Source organism: Stegostoma tigrinum, chromosome 30 (assembly GCF_030684315.1).
Source record: "Stegostoma tigrinum isolate sSteTig4 chromosome 30, sSteTig4.hap1, whole genome shotgun sequence".
Lineage (NCBI taxonomy): Eukaryota > Metazoa > Chordata > Chondrichthyes > Orectolobiformes > Stegostomatidae > Stegostoma > Stegostoma tigrinum.
In genome coordinates this window covers 4,719,393-4,736,208 of record NC_081383.1, presented here as the reverse complement: position 1 = coordinate 4,736,208, position 16,816 = coordinate 4,719,393, and the positions used below count along the sequence as shown (strand labels likewise).

Below are 16,816 nucleotides of genomic sequence, written 5' to 3'. Positions count from 1 at the left end.
ATGCACACACACCCCGATCCTGTACTGCTATTCAAGGAGATCATACTCAGTTTGTGATCTAACCCCATTTAAGTGCTCCCAGTCCCAATTGATTTCTTTGACTTTGAGTTGCTTACTAAGGTGGTCCAACATGCACCAAAATCTGGAAATCCTTGAGTTTTGGTTTGACAAGTGGCAAAAAATATTCGTGCCATGAAATATTCGTGCCACACAAGCACCAGGCAATGACCGTTTCCAACAAGAAAGAATTTAACCATCTCCCCTTGATATTCAATGGTATCACCATTGCTGAATCACCAACCATCAACATCATGATGCTGGGGCTACCACTGATCATAAACTAAACCAGACCAACCAAATAAAAAGTGAGGCTATAAGAGCAGGTCTGAAGCTGGGACTTCTATTAGAAGTAAATCACCTTGTGACTGTAAAACCAGCCTATCAACTACGAGGGCACAAGTCAGAAGTGTGACAGAATACTCTCCATTTGACTGGATGTGTGTAGCTCCAGTAACAGACAGGAACCTTGACATCATCCAGGGCAACGCATATGAAATATTTCACTATATAAATGGAGGAATGCAACACTAAAATAAAATGATCTTCTTCAGAGCTGAAGTGTCATATTGGATTCAAAATGTTAACTCTGTTCCTCTCTCCACAGATGCTGCCAGACCTGCTGAGTTCCTCCAGCACTTTCCGTGTTTGTTCCAGCCTCAGCTGGAGCACTACAAACAGTTCTGGCCCTACACCTCAAGAAGGATGTCTCTTTTTCGTAGCAGTCCCCTGGGATTGATGACAAGTTGCTTCTGCTCATATTTGAAAGGTTCTGAAATGGCTAAAATGGAAGGGAAGGTGGTTACCATTGAATGAACAGAAATTGTGGCATAGTGATAACGTCACTGGGATTGGTAGTCCAAGGACTCAGGTGAATGCTCATGGGTTAAATTCCCACCACAGGAGCTGGTGGAATTTACAGTCAGTTAACTAATGTGGGATGAAAGTTATTTTCAATGATGGTGACCATGAAAGTGGAGCCACTTACACATACAGAGCACTAATGTCCTATCGGGAAGGAAGTCTGCTTGTTGTCTGGCAAAGACTGAACGTTGCATCCCAGAAACTGCAGTGAGATAATGACCGGATAATCTGCTTTATAAAAACAAAATCCTGTAGTAAACTGAATCAAAAATAGAAAATTCTGGAGAAACTCTGCAGGTCTGGCAGCATCTGTGTGGAGAGAAACAGAGTTAACGTTTCAAGTCAAATACAACTGTTCTCCAGAATAGACTTGTTTGATATTTTGGTTGATGAATAAATATTTGACCAGGACAACAGACAAGACTCTTCTTCAGATAGTGGCTATGAAGTCTTTACATCCCCTGAGAGTGTGGCTTTGTCCCACTTGAACAATGTCACCACTGACAATTTAGATGTTCCTCAGTATTGCATTGGTAATGACAGACTGGATTATTGGATCCAGCCACCGGAGTGGGACTTGAACACAAGAGTGATTACTACCCAGTAAATCACAATTGACACCTACTTAGGCCTGTCATTGGCTATTCTACCTTCGGTAGTGCACTAGGTCATCCAAAATTCTGCTGTCTATGTCCTAATGTGCACCAAGTCCCAAGCAGTCAGCACCTCTGTCTATGCTGAATGTCATTGGCTTCTGTTTATGAACCAACTCAATTTTAAAATTTTCATCCCTGTTTTCAGATCCATTCATTCCCTCAGCATTTTCTACCTCTTGTGGCTTCTTCCAAACCTATGACTCTCTGAGATCTTTGTGCTCCTGCAGTTACAATCTTCTGAACATCTCAGACCTTAGGCACTTAACCATCGGAGACTGTGCCTTCAGCTGATGTACCCTGTCTGAACTAGACTGCCTTTCTTTCCTTCAAGATAATGCAAGAAAATGGCAATACGGTAAACAATCAGCCAGGGTTCAGAGTGGTAGGCCAGGTACAGGGGGCTGATTGGCTTACTCCTGAACCTAGGTTCTTATTTTAAGACAGACCATAAAAACTATGAATAAAAACAAAATCTCTGGAAAAGATCAGCAGGTCTTGCAGCATCTGTGAAGAAAATATCAAAGTTAATGTTTCGGGTCCAGTGTCCCTTCCTCAGAACTAACTCTTTGACCTGTGTTTTGGGGAGGTGGTGGTGTAGTAATCCAGAAATCCAGGCTAAAGTTCTGGGGATACGTGTTTGAATCCTACACAAACTGTTGGGTTGTGATGAAACTACAGTGATCGACCAATGAATGTCCTGTACAGGGAATACGCCTACCATCTTATCCGATCCAGGTCGTATAGACAGTGTCTGGAGTCACTTGATACCAGGTTATAGCCCAACAGGTTTATTTGAAATCACAAGCTTTCACAGCACTACCCCTTCAACAAGCACTTCACCTGACAAAGGACCAGCCCACTGCCAGCTTGTGATTTTGAATAGACCCATTGGACTACCAGCTGGTGTTATGTGACTTCTGACTGACTGACACCTCTACATCAGGTCTTGTAGGAATAGGAAGTGGCTTTTATGCACACACACCCCAATCCTGTACTGCTATTCAAGGAGATCATACTTAGTTTGTGATCTAACCCCATTTAAGTGCTTCCAGCCAATGGTGGAATTTAATTTGAATAAAATTCTGGATTGAAAAAGAGAGGTTAGTCTAATAGTGAGATAACAAGATGTAGAGCTGGATGAACACTGCAAGCCAAGCAGCATCAGAGGAGCAGGAAAGCCAACAATTTGGGTCTGGACCCTTCTTCAGGAAATCAGTCTTAGACTAATAGCGGCTGTGTAACCATTTTTAATTGTCATAAAAAACCATGGTGTCCCGTGCAGGGAAGGAAATCTGCCATCCATACCTGGCCTAACCCACATGTGACTCCAGACCCACAGCAATGTGGCTGGCTCTTAATTGAGATGTGTCATTAACACTGGCCAAACAACATTCAAGTTCCACAAACAAATTTATGAGCACATAATATCCTTCTACATTTTTCACTGTCAAATTTGACACTCCCATGATACATTTTTACTCAATTCCATGTGTTATTTAAACAGAAGGTAGATGTCATTTAGAGAGATAATTGGCAATGACCATGGGAAAAGTCTGAACCCAACATTTTGAGTGTAGGTAGGAAGGAAAGAGGGTTGGTCAAGGCTGAATTCATAAATTGGAAAAAGCCTGTATGCTGATTTACACGAGCAACCGAACTATTCGCATTTTATATGTCCATGAGGTTGTTTCCCCTTGCTTCTGCCCGCTCCCATAGCTATGTGAAAATAGTTTACAACCATTAATTCTTTCGAGACACAAATAGCCATTTGTTATTCAAGTTCAGACACAAGAAAAGGAAACCTTATGTAAATCTATGCAAATTAATTCCGTGACTGTGGGATCACAAGCCCCTCTTGTCTAAACTTTCCCACTGAGTCCTTTCATATGGAGAGAGCCGGAATAATGAGTTAGCTGTGGTCCACCTCTTGAAAAGACAACAAGGGCCCTTCACTGTGCACTCGCGCCTGAATTCCTTCCTTTTTAACACTTGCACTGCCATCAATACCTCCAAAGTTTGTTTAGTTATCCCAGTTACTCCCATCTCCTCCTAGAGATTACATCTGGAGTAGGTGCTGCATAGGACAATTTCAACAAAACTTACAGGTCACCTTTAACAAGATAAGACTTCCCAAAGAACACCAAGCCACACATAAGGAGACATTAGGACAGGTGAACACCTTGTGCTGCTGAGATGCTGCTTGGTCTGCTGTGTTCATCCAGCTTCACACTTTATTACCTTGGATTCCCCAGCATCTGCAGTTTCCCAGGGCAGAAATGGCTAGCACGAGGGGTCATAGTTTTAAGCTGGTTGGAGGAACGCATAGAGGGGATGTCAGAGGCGGGTTCTTTACACAGAGAGTTGTGAGAGCATGGAATGCGTTGCCAGCAGCAGTTGTGGAAGCAAGGTCATTGGGGTCATTTAAGAGACTGCTGGACATGCATATGGTCACAGGAATTTGAGGGTGCATACATGAGGATCAATGGTCGGCACAACATTGTGGGCTGAAGGGCCTGTTCTGTGCTGTACTGTTCTATGTTTTATGTTCTTATCTCTGATCACAATTAGGACAGGTGAGGAAGGTTGGCCGAAACAGAGAGATTTCATAGAATCCCTACAGTGTGGAAGCAGGCTATTGAGCCAATTATGTCCACAAAGGTACTCTGAGCAGCATCTCACACAATCCCAGTAACCCTGCATTTCCCACAGCTAGTCTGGTCAGTGTGCATAATTTAGCATGGCCAATCCAACTAACCTGCACATCTTTGGACTGTGGGAGGAAACCAGCATAGACACAGGGAGAATATGCAAACTTCACACAGACAGTCACCCAAGGCTGGAATTGAACCCAGGACCCTGGGCACCATTGCTAACAACTGTGCCACCACAGGAAGGGAATTTCAGAAATTAGGGCCTCGGTAGCTGTAGACCTGAGTCAGAGTCATACAGCATGGAAGCAGACCCTTCGGTCCAACTAGTCCATGCTGACCATGTTCCCAAATCAAGCTAGTACCACTTGTCTGCATTTGGCCCATATTTCTCCAAACCTTTCCCATTCATGTACTTATCCAAATGTTTTTTAAATGTTGTAACCGTAAATACACCCACCACTTCCTATGGCAGTCCACATATAAACCACTCTCAGTGTAAAAAAGCTGCTCCTCATGTCCTTTCTAAATCTTTCTCCTCTCACCTTGAAAATATACTCCCTAGTTTTTAACTCCCCGGCCCCCAAAAGACCCTCTCTATTCACCTTATCTATGGTCATCATGATACACCTCTCTAATGTCACCTTGCAACCTCCTATGGTCCAGTGAAAAAATCTTTATAACTCAAACCTTCTATTCCTGATCATACAGTGGTAAAGTATTAAAATCAGGAGGGCACAATCTCTCAAAGATATATCTGAGCCAATGTAAAGCAAGAGGAGGTTACAGAAAAAGCAAAGGCAAAGGCCATGGAAAGGTTTGGAGATGGGAGTTTTAACATTGAGGCGTTGCTGAACAGAGAGCTCCATGAAGAAATGGGAAAGCAGGAGGTACTGGGTGAATCACATGCAGCGCAAGTTAGGATGCAGAGGCATTATAAGTTATGAAGGTGCTCGCAACATGTTTGAACATTCAAACATCTAACTGAGAAAGCAAGAGTATTGCCGATGGAATCAAGGCTAATATCTTCATAGGACACAAAGCTGGATATTTAGAGGAGATGGTGGCACAATGGTAATGTTACAGGACCTAGAAGTCCTGAGGTGTGGGATGATGGTTTTGGGACATGAGTCCAAATCCTGTTATGGCAGCTAGTGGTATTCCATTCAAGTAATCTGGACTTGAAAACAAGTGTCAGTGATTGACACCTGTCATTGTTTCTAATGTTCTTTGAGGATGGAAACCTGCCATCTTTACTTGTTCTGGTGCACATATGTCCACAGCAATGGGGTTAACTCTTAACTATCCTCTGAAATGGCCTAGAAACGCTCTCAGTCCAAGGATATTCAGAAACAAATGCTAGCCTTCCTGATGTCACCCACAGCTGAGGAGAAAATTAATTAAAAAATCAGCAAGTTACTTCTCAAAAACATGAGAAGGTAGCAGTCAATGTCCAGTATTCCAAACTATGGACTGATCGATCAAATAAAGTGTGAGTCTGTGAGCTTGTATGTTCCTTATAGAGAGAATTTGTAATTAAATGGCATTGTTCACAACCCTGGGAACTGCCTGAATGCTGTACTATCAAACCACTTATTCTGAGGAAACATGTAAAAGTGCTTTACATAAGTCATTGTTGAAATTGTGTCGCCTTGTTTATGAATCTAGTTTACCTGAAACTACGTTAATAACATTTATTGACATTAGGTGGGACTAGAATCCTGCCCAAGGAAGCAGAAAAACTCTCCTTCAGTAGTAAAACAGGATCACTTAGATCCATCAAAGCAAGTTTGGGGGGGGGAGGGTGGTAGCTTTTGATTTTACAGCAAAAGACAGTGTTTCTGGCAGCCTATTATTCCCCCAATACTTCGCCGGGAATGTCATGTGAGCCGTGTGCTTCGGTCATTGGAGTGGAGTGTGAACCACAACCTGCTTAGTGAGAAGGTGAAACTATTACTACATTTAGGCTGCTGTATTCATTCACACTTACTGAAGGGGAATAGCTCAGGGATTAATTGTCTTTTTGCTTAAGATGTAAGCAATTTCAATAAGGGCTGCTCAACCTTTGGCCAATGGCAGGCTGTGAAATTTAAAATTGGAGCTATTCTTTGCACTTATATTTCTTATTTGTAGATTAGTGTGCATTTTGGAACCTTGGTGATTTGAGAGTTGTTTATCACAATGCCATTGCCTCATGAGTTTGAGGCAAGTTAGCCTACTGATATCTTCAAGTGGATTGATGAGGAAAATAATGGGAGCAGGGATTTGAACTGCACAGGTGGATTTGGAGGTGGCTTGGGACAAAATAGACACTGCTGCCTAGTATTTTGATTTTCCCATAAGCAAAGGAAACTGATTTATTCCAGGACTGTAGTTAAGGAAAGTTAGAGATAGTAAGCACTGCAGATGCTGCAGTCAGCGATAACACAATGTGGAGCTGGAGAAACACAGCAGGCTAGGCAGCATCAGAGGAGCAGGAGAGTTGACATTTTGAATCACGACCCTTCTTCAGAAATAAGGAAGGGGGAAGGGAGCTCTAAATAAATAGAGAGAGGAAGTGGGGCTGGGGAAGGTAAGTGGGATGGTGATAGGTGAGTGCAGGTAGGCAGTGGTGGGGATTGGTCAATGAGCTGGGAAGAGTGGATAGGTGGGAGAGAAGATGGATGGGCGGTCTCAGGTCAAAGAGGTGGGGATAAGAGGGAGGGTTGGACATGGGATGAGGCTGGGGGTGGGAAAGTTTTGAAACTGGTAAAGTCTACATTTAGGCCATTGGGTTGGGGGGGGGGGGTCCCAAGGCAGAATATGTGGTGCTGCTTCTCCATTTTCCAGGTGGTGCTATTGTGACACTGAAGGAGGCCCAAGATGGACATGTCACCCAGGGAGTGGAAGTGGGAGTGGAAGTGGGAGTGGGAGTGGGAGTGGGAGTGGGAGTGGGAGTGGAAGTGGGAGTGGGAGTGGGAGTGGTTCGTGGTTACGGTTCGCAACTGGAAGGTGTTGTCACTTGTCATGTACAGAGTGCAGGGCGCTACAAAGCGGTCTCTGAGCCTCCACTTGGTCTCACCAATGTAGAGGAGGCCACGTCGGGAACAACAGATACAATAGACCACATTGACAGATGTGCAGGTTAACATGTGTTTAATGTGGAAGGTTTTCTTGTGGCCTGGGGTAGAAGTGAGGGGGGAGGTGTAGGGGCGGGTATAGCACTTCCTGTAGTTGCAGGGAAAGGAGCTGGGGGTGGTGGGGCTAGTGGGGAACGTGTGGTAGACAAGGGATTCGCGGAGAAAGCGGTCCCTATGGAAGGCAGATCAGGGTGGGGAGGGAAATATATCTTTGGTTGTGGGTTTGGATTGTAGGTGGTGGAAGTGGCAGAGAATGATACGCTGGATGGGGAGGTTAGTAGGGGATATGTGAGGGCAAGGGGGATTCTGTCTCTGTTTTTGTTGCAAGGCGGGGGTGAGAGGGCTAAGGTACGGGAAACGCAAGAGATACAGTCGAGAGTATTTTCAACCACTGAAGGGGGTATGTTCTGGTCCTTGAAATACGAGAACATCTGGGGCATTTGGGAATGGAACGCCCCATCTTGGGTGCTGACGCAATGGAGGGGGAGGAATTGAGAACAGGGGATTGCATTCTTGCAGGAAGGTCGGTGAGAGGAGGTGAAATCTGCATAGCTGTGTGAGTTGGCGGGCTTGAAATAGATGTCGGTTTTGAGGCGGTCACCTGGAGGCAGAAAGGTCCAGGAAGGAGAGGAAGTTAAGGAAAGTTGACTGGTTAGATCTAGCCTGACTTAGATTTATATAGCATCCTTCACAATCCCTGATCCTAGAGCCAATTTTCTCTGAGTTAACAGTGACTACCCATTTCTAGCCAATAATATTGACCATTTAAATCCCTCCTGGTAGACAGCTACAGGATAGGTTGGGCAATGGGCAAGTGATATCTGAAAGTAGGACGTATTGGTCCTGAGTCACAATTCTAACAGTTTCATGCGTGATCTTGCCTATCAACTAACCCGCTAGACTGTATCAGGGTGTTACCCAAACCCTACCAAACTTCCTGCCTTCTACAGCTGTGTAAGGAAGCTGGCAGATACACACACACGCATTCTAGGTGTGTGTGTGCGCGTGTGCGTGCGTGTGTGACTTTGAGTGTGTATGTAACTGTATGTGTGAAAGTGAGTGTGCACAGATGAGGGTTATGTTTGAGAGAGTGAGTGTGCATGTGATTACGTGTATGTGTGAGATAGAAAGTCTCTGTCTCTCTCTGTGTATCCCAATCTGAGAGTGGGACGGGCTTTGTGTGACTGTGACAGAGAAGCTAATATTGCTCAGTTTCTGTTGTTAGACACTTTGTCATTCTCTTCCAAAGTGCTTCATTAGATACAAAGGGATTTAGCATGTCCTGAGGGTACAAATGGTGCTATGAAAATGTAAGTTTGCCTTTCTTTGACTGAACTTCACACAGGGAAAATAAATTACCTTATTACCTGAAAAATTACCTTCCAGTCTTTGGTTGGAACACTTTGCAGTCATATTCCATTTTATTACACATGCCCAAAAGTTATTAAAACCAGAGTGGGAACTCTTCTGAATGTCTAAGACAGTGTCCAGTTGATTTCTGAATAGGTTCAGACAAGATTTCCTTTACTCTTTTCTGCTCATAAATAATTTCCAGACTATTTTAAGGAGATGCCAGACTCCAGCTCCAACAACCAGAAGCATCTTCTCCCTCTCCTTTAAATATTGAAGAGGAATTGGAAGAATGAATTTGGGTGATGAAAGGGAGGGAGGGGTGGGTGGGGGGCATCAGTGAAGATAGTGGGAGAGTGGAGTTGGAGCTGGATTTTTGGTGGAGAGCGACCTAGTCCATCTCCATTGTGTATCTGAGTTCCAGTAAACTGATGATGACTGGCAGTGTCAACCAGTGCATCTGACTGTGATGTTTATTCATTTTCTCACTTGCAATCACTCCCGAGGCAAAATGATCCATATTAGGCACAAGATAATAAAATGTGAGGCTGGATGAACACAGCAGGCCAAGCAGCATCTCAGGAGCTCCTGAGATGCTGCTTGGCCTGCTGTGTTCATCCAGCCTCACATTTTATTATCTTGGAATCTCCAGCATCTGCAGTTCCCATTATCTCTCATATTAGGCACAATCTGTTCAACACGTTTACATCAAAAGCAGCTCCGACTCCCTGTCCCAGTATCTAGACACAAAGAGCTATTCAGAGATCTGCAGGTTTCCTGCTGTCAAAGCCCCTTCTCCAACCATGCTGAGGCAGCTCAGCTCTTGCAAAGTAGTTGTCTATTACACCATAACCAGGTTACTCCCCTGCTTTTTTTGTTTCCAGCAGCTTAATTATTTCTTGAAGGCCAACAGCATTAGATCCCAAGTGCAAATGTTATTGGTTTAGCCAATTAGCTTGGTGAAAAATAAACAGCGCTTCTCTCTCTGCAGCTGCTACATCAGTTTGGCTACACAAACTTTCAGCCACCTTGACAATGTTCGTAGAATCCCAAAAGTGCAGAATGAGGCCATTCAGTCCATCAAGCCTGCACCAACCCACAGAAGAGCATCCCATATGTGACAATAAAGCTAATTCAATTCACCCTGTAATCATGCATTTCCTGTGGATAATTCAACTAGCCCACACATCTTTGGTCTCCACAGGGCATCTTAGCACAGCCAACCCACCTGGCCTGCATATCTTTTGACAGTGGGAGGAAACACACACTGATATAGGGACAATGTGCAAACTCCACACAGTCACCCAAGACTGGAATTGAACCTCAATCCCTGTCATTGTGAGGCAGCAGTGCCAGTCACTGAGCCACTGTGCTATAAATGCAGCAAGTTTATCTCAATCAGACCAGTCTATTCTCTACCCTAAAAATAACATTTAAACTCCTCTTCTCTCCTAAAGGTCACTGACTTCACCCTTTACAGAGGTACAAGGCTGAGTAGCAGTGTCCAGCACACCAAAGCAATGAACCCTTCTTCAGAGCATCTCACTGCCCTAGTCAATCAAGGTGGAGTTCATGGGTGAGCTAATCCCACTCACCCAAGCAGCCGCCTGCATGTGCATTCTTCCCAGCAGGACACTCTTCCTCATTGTGATCAGTTGAGTGGCATTATAGCATTGAAGAGTTGGAATGCCATCAGATATATTTTATAGAATCATAGAATCCCTCCAGTGTGGAAAGAGGCCATTCAGCCCACTGAGCTTATGGTTCAGTAGGATCCCTCTTGATTCTGAGTCAGAAGGTTGTTAGCTCAAGTCCCAGTCTGTGATATTTGGGTAGTAGGTGAGACTCCCAGTGCAATAATGAAGAAGTCATGGACTGTTGAAGGTGTTTTAATAGAAGACAGTTAATTATAGAGATAATATTAGAGTAGGAGTGATAGTCATAACAGCATTCAGGCCATTTCTAAATTAGCATGACCCTTAGCAGAACTTACACTCAATCTGTTTCTGAGTCTTTGTTCACATCCAGTCTGTAGCTACTGGGGAGTTGAGAAGCTGGTGCCATCCTCTTTAGTTCTCTTACAACAGATGATAGTTGAGCCAAGTCAGCTTCTACAGATCAATAGCATTGGCCTCACTCCTGCAGCATTTTTTCAGAGAAGAGCAGGGCAAGTTCTTCCCATGTCCCTGGTCAACATATATCCCTCAGCCAACATCACAAAAGCAGATTATCTTCCTGTTTTTGGCAACTTGCTATGCACAATTGGGCTGCAATGCAAGACTTTCATTTCTTCGTTCAAACTAAACTATTTACTGCAACATTTAGACCCGTGCTGGTATGGATAAAACCCTGATTCCTGCATCTTACCTTTTCACAAGGACATGAGGGTGAGATCATATTGAGGAATCATGTGCCAATAACATTCTCACAGCTAACAGGTAATATTCTGGGATGGTAGGAACTGCAGATGCTGGAGAATCTGAGATAATAAGGTGTAGACCTGGATGAATACAGCAGGCCAAGCAGCCTCCCTGCTCCTATGATGCTGCTTGGCCTGCTGTGTTCCTCCAACTCTACACCTTGTTATCTCAGGAAACATTCTGGCTTTTGATTCACAACGTTGAGGGTTTAACTCCTACTCCAGGAACTCAAAGTTACCACTTCACTGCAGTGCTGAGGAGCTGCTGCAATGTCAAAGGTGCCACTATTTGCTGGGATTAAGAATATCCAAAGTCCCATGTGATTGTTTCAAAGGATGGAAAAGGTCTCCTCCTAATATTGAAATGGGAAAAAGTCCTCCCACTTTCCAGGCTAATGTTCTTCCTTTACCCAATAGTACCAGCAAAACGTATTGCGCACCTAGATAACAGTGACAGTTGGGCTGCTCTAACAAGGCAGCTCAGTTACCACTCAAGCTATTTTTATTTTCTCAGATACAAAGGTAATTTGCAATTTTTTTGTATTATATATCATGGCTGGGTCCTCACTGTTTGTTGCATGATATCTTTTCATGATGTGGAGGTGCCAGCATTGGACAGGGGTGGTCAAAGTCAGAAATCACACAACACCAGGTTATAGTCTAACAGGTTTGTGTGAAATCACAAGTAGCACCGCTCTTTCATTAGGTGAAGCGCGCAGGTATGCACTCCCAACCTCTCCAACTGACGAAGGAGCAGCACTGTGTAAGTTTGTGATCTCACAGAAACCTGTTGGACTATAACTTGGCGTCGTGTGGTATCTTTTCAGGCCCAACATTCCAGATCTTAGTGCCATGGTATATCATGGACATGCGTTCTAATCTCACTACAGTCATATCATAAACTGACTTTCAGTTCATACATCTTAAAAATTAGAATATATATTTTGACTTGGACAATTAAAATTGAATGTAGAGTTGTTGGAGGCAGTGGTGCGGTGAAAATGTCACTACACTAACTAAATCCAGCTGATGCCTTGGAGAATGGGTTCAAATCCCGTGATAGTGGCTGTTGGAATTTAAATTTAATTCTCTAAAGTCAGAAATTGTTATTGTTGCACTGGCCACGAAGGTAAAGTTTAAATTGTTATTTAACTAGTGATTTTGTGATTGTTTGGTTAAAAAAAAGAGCTTTGGAATTGGAACTGAATTCTGTAACAAGTGGCTATGAAACCACTACTGATTGTCATTAAAAGAAAAACATCTTGAGCTTTACCCTTATCTGCGTTCATCCAGAGCAATATGCGTTCAAAAATGGCCTGGCATGCCATTCTGTTCAAGAATGATTAGTGATAGCAATATATTCTGGCCTTTCTATAAATGTTCATATCCCTGGATAGCATAAATGTGAAAAAAAAAACTGATTCCAATGCCTTCTGTCTTTACTCACTCTGGAATTTGGTGTGTTTTAGGTCTAGGGAGAATAGAACAGCTGGATATTATTTAAATGTGGAAAGACTGCTAAAAGCTGCAAATCAGAGGAATTTGAGGGGACACACTAGGCCAGACAGCATCAGAGGAGCAAGAAAGCTGACGTTTCGGGTCGGGACCCTTCCAATTTTTCTGAAGAAGGGTTCCAACCCGAAACATCATCTTTCCTGCTCCTCTGATGCTGCTGGGCTGCTGTGTTCCTCCCGCTCCACACTGTGTTATCTCAGACTCCAGCACCAGCAGTTCTTATTATCTCAGGGGGATTTGAGGGTGTTTATGCACGAATCATAAAAACCTTGCATCCAAGTTCAGTGAGTAGTAGGGAAGGCAAATGGAATCTTGATTTCAAAGAGAATGATTAATGAGGGTCTTGCTAAAACTTTACAACACACAAGTCAGCTGACACCCAGGGAATACTGTAGACATTTTTGGTTCCCCTTTCTGAGAGCAGATATGGCAATGTTGGAGGCTGTCCAGAAAAGATTCACTAGTTTGATCCATAGTATGGAGAAATTTTCTTCTGAGGAAGGATTGAGTAGGTTGAACTCAGAGTTTCCAAGAATGAGAGGAGACCTTACTGAAACACAGAGTAACAGGTCACGCATTTAAGATAGAGGTGAGAAGGAATTTCTTCTCTCAAAGGGTAGTGACTCGGTGAAATTCATTATCACAGAGGGCTGTCAAGGCTGGGCCATTAAGTATATTGAAGGCTGAGAGATATTTTTAATCAATAAGGGAAATCAAGGCTCATGGGAACAAAGTAGAAAAGAGACATTGAGGATTATAAGATCAGCCATGTTTTCATTGAATGGCAGAACAGAATTAATGGGCTGAATGGCCTACTTCCTCCATATCTTGTGGTCTTAAATGCACTTTGAAGTGATATGTGCAATAAATGCTGGCTTTGCCAGTTCTACCTATGGATTAAGATCTAATTTTTTTTTTAAATTGCATTAAAAAATTCCAAGAAAATGTCAATTTTTTGGCCAGTTGCAACCCTGTATTTAATTATGTGATTTTTTTTTTCTTTATCTTTTTGTCTGCAGCTCTGGATCTTCTTCAGAGTTCCACCATTCTCTGAACATCGATCTGACAACAGCATCTCCGAGAGATCATCGCTTATGACCAACTATGGCACGTTTCTTCAGTGAGGACTGGTGATGGGGAATGTTACAACACAAGATATTGGCTCAATCTGTAGAATGCTTGCCTCAGTATATGAAGCCTGTAACCTTGAGATATAAATGCTATAATGTACTGTGTAAATGTTTTGAGACTCAATTGATGCACTGAACACTTCTTGCACTTTGTCACATTTGTGAGAAAAAGGAAAGTCATCCATTTCCTGTCAGTTTCCTCTGTCCTGAAGTTAAACTTGGGATTTGCCTTAGGATGAGTAATTGTCCTCAGAAAGCACTTGAGTTAAATTGTGAGAACTTAAGGGGGCCTAACGGTGTTGTCTTAGCAGCAAAATAATACATGGGTTGCATGGAATAGAGCAGCCTAATATCTAACTTACCATGAGAACCATCATCAGTGATTAATCAGTTCCATAGTTATACGTATCTAACATTTCCCATACCAATGCTTACAGCAAAGTCAGAGATGTTGCATTTAATAAAGACAGGTGCAATATTTAAGATCACATTGGTGATTATGAGCAATCCAACCATTCTATGGACATCTACTTTAACCTACTGCTGTGCGTTCCAACCTCTGTGACCTGCTTGATCCTGAAGTAAGTTTCGAATTGTGCCTAAAGCCCACCATTGGGACTGTGTATTTCCACCTCTGAAATATCACACCTCAATCTCTATCCCACTTTTGGTTGTCATCGAAACCCTTAGTTTTGCTTTTGCCAAGGCAGGACTCAAATTTTTTCAATAACTAGCCTCAGAAGCTCCACTCTGCATTAACTCTAACTCATACAGGATCATAGCTCCTGCAAATTGTCAACCCATTGTCAAACTCACCTGTCATCCCTCTCTCACTGAGCTCTTGTTACTCTCTATATCACATCGTGGACTTCTCAAAGTCAACACATCTGTTCAAGCTGCATGTCAGCCCACCAACCAATCAGCCAGTTGAAACATGCCAGGAATTAGCCACCAGCAGATCAGCTATCTTCAACCGATCAGAGATAATGGGAACTGCAGATGCTGGAGAATCCAAGATAACAAAGTGTGAAGCTGGATGAACACAGCAGGCCAAGCAGCATCTCAGGAGCACAAAAGCTGACGTTTCGGGCCTAGACCCTTCATCAGAGAGGGGGATGGGGAGAGGGTTCTGAAATAAATAGGAAGAGAGGGGAAGGCAGACCAAAGATGGATAGAGGAGAAGATAGGTGGAGAGGAGAGTACAGGTGGGGAGGTGGGGAGGGAGTAGGTCAGTCCGGGGAGGAAAGACAGGGCAATCAAGTTCACCTGGGCCATCTCCAACACATCCCTCACCTTCCTGGACCTCTCTGTCTCCATCTCAGGCAACCAGCTAGAAACTGATGTCCATTTCAAGCCCACCGACTCCCACAGCTATCTAGAATACACCTCCTCCCACCCACCCACCCCTGCAAAAATTCCATCCCCTATTCCCAATTCCTACACCTCCGCCGCATCTACTCCCAGGATGAGGCATTCCACTCCCGCACATCACAGACGGCCGTGTCCTTCAATGACCACAACTTCCCCACCACTCCCTGCAGTGGTCGAGAACGCCCTTGACCGTATCTCCCACATTTCCCGCAACACATCCTTTACACCCTGCCCCCTAAATAACTGCCCTAAGAGAATCCCCCTTGTCATCACATACCACCCCACCAACCTCCGGATACAACGCATCATCCTCCAACACTTTCGCCATCTACAATCCGACCCCACCACCCAAGACATTTTTCCATCCCCGCTCTTGTCTGCCTTCCGGAGAGACCACTCTCTCCATGACTCCTTTGTCCACTCCACACTCCCCTCCAACCCCACCACACCCGGCACCTTCCCCTGCAACCGCAGGAAGTGCTACACTTGCCCCCACACCTCCTCCCTCACCCCCATCCCAGGCCACAAGATGACTTTCCATATTAAGCAGATGTTCACCTGCACATCTGCCAATGTAGTATACTGTATCCACTGTACCCGGTGTGGCTTCCTCTACATTGAGGAAACCAAGCGGAGGCTTGGGGACCACTTTGCAGAACACTTCCGCTCGGTTCGCAACAAACCACTACACCTCCCAGTCGCGAACCATTTCAACTCCCCCTCCCATTCCTTAGACAACATGTCCATCATGGGCCTCCTGCAGTGCCACAATGATGCCACCTGAAGGTGGCAGAAACAGCGACTCATATTCCGCTTGGGAACCCTGCAGCCATATGGTATCAATGTGGACTTCACAAGCTTCAAAATCTCCCCTTCCCCCACTGCATCCCAAAACCAGCCCAGCTCGAACCTCCCCCCACTGCATCACAAAACCAGCCCAGCTCGTCCCCGCCTCCCTAACCTGTTCTTCCTCTCACCTATCCCCTCCTCCCACCTCAAACCGCACCTCTATTTCCCACCTACTAACCTCATCTCACCTCCTTGACCTGTCCGTCCTCCCCGGACTGACCTATCCCCTCCCCAACTCCCCACCTATACTCTCCTCTCCACCTATCTTCTCCTCTATCCATCTTCGGTCCGCCTTCCCCGATCTCCCTATTTATTTCAGAACCCTCTCCCCATCCCCCTCTCTGATGAAAGGTCTAGGCCCGAAACGTCAGCTTTTGTGCTCCTGAGATGCTGCTTGGCCTGCTGTGTTCATCCAGCTTCACACTTTGTTATCTCATCTATCTTCAACCAGTGACTTTTCCAAGTTAACAGTCGAGCAGAATTGAGATTCCTTACTCGGTGCTTTCTGCAGAAATGTTTCAAATTGGCACATTGACTGCCTATAAACATATAAAATTCTAACAGGACTAGACAGGATGAATGCAGGAAGGATGTTCCCAATGACCATGGAATCTAGAACAAAGGGTCACAGACTAAGGATGTAGGATAAACATTTTAGGACTGAGATGAGGAGAAATTTCTTCACATGTAGGTCTGTGGATTGTCTATCACATCAAGTAGTTGAGGACAAAATATTGAATATTTTCATGAAGGAGTTACATATAGTTCTTAGTGCTGCAGGGATCAGTGGCTATGGGGAGAAAGTGGGAGCAGGGAAATGAGCTGGATGATTATCATG

At 44.2% G+C, this 16,816-nt stretch overlaps 1 long non-coding RNA gene across 4 annotated transcripts in view; it reads left to right on the top strand.

Moving 5' to 3' along the window:
- LOC125466023 (uncharacterized) overlaps nucleotides 1-13,895 on the top strand; it is a 152,504-nt gene extending 138,609 nt beyond the window's left edge. For all 4 annotated transcript variants that reach the window (XR_009442809.1, XR_007250354.2, XR_007250356.2 and 1 more), the window contains one exon: nucleotides 13,648-13,895. This is a non-coding gene — a long non-coding RNA (uncharacterized LOC125466023). The remainder of the gene's footprint in view (nucleotides 1-13,647) is intronic.
- The last annotated feature ends 2,921 nt before the right edge of the window (nucleotides 13,896-16,816 follow it).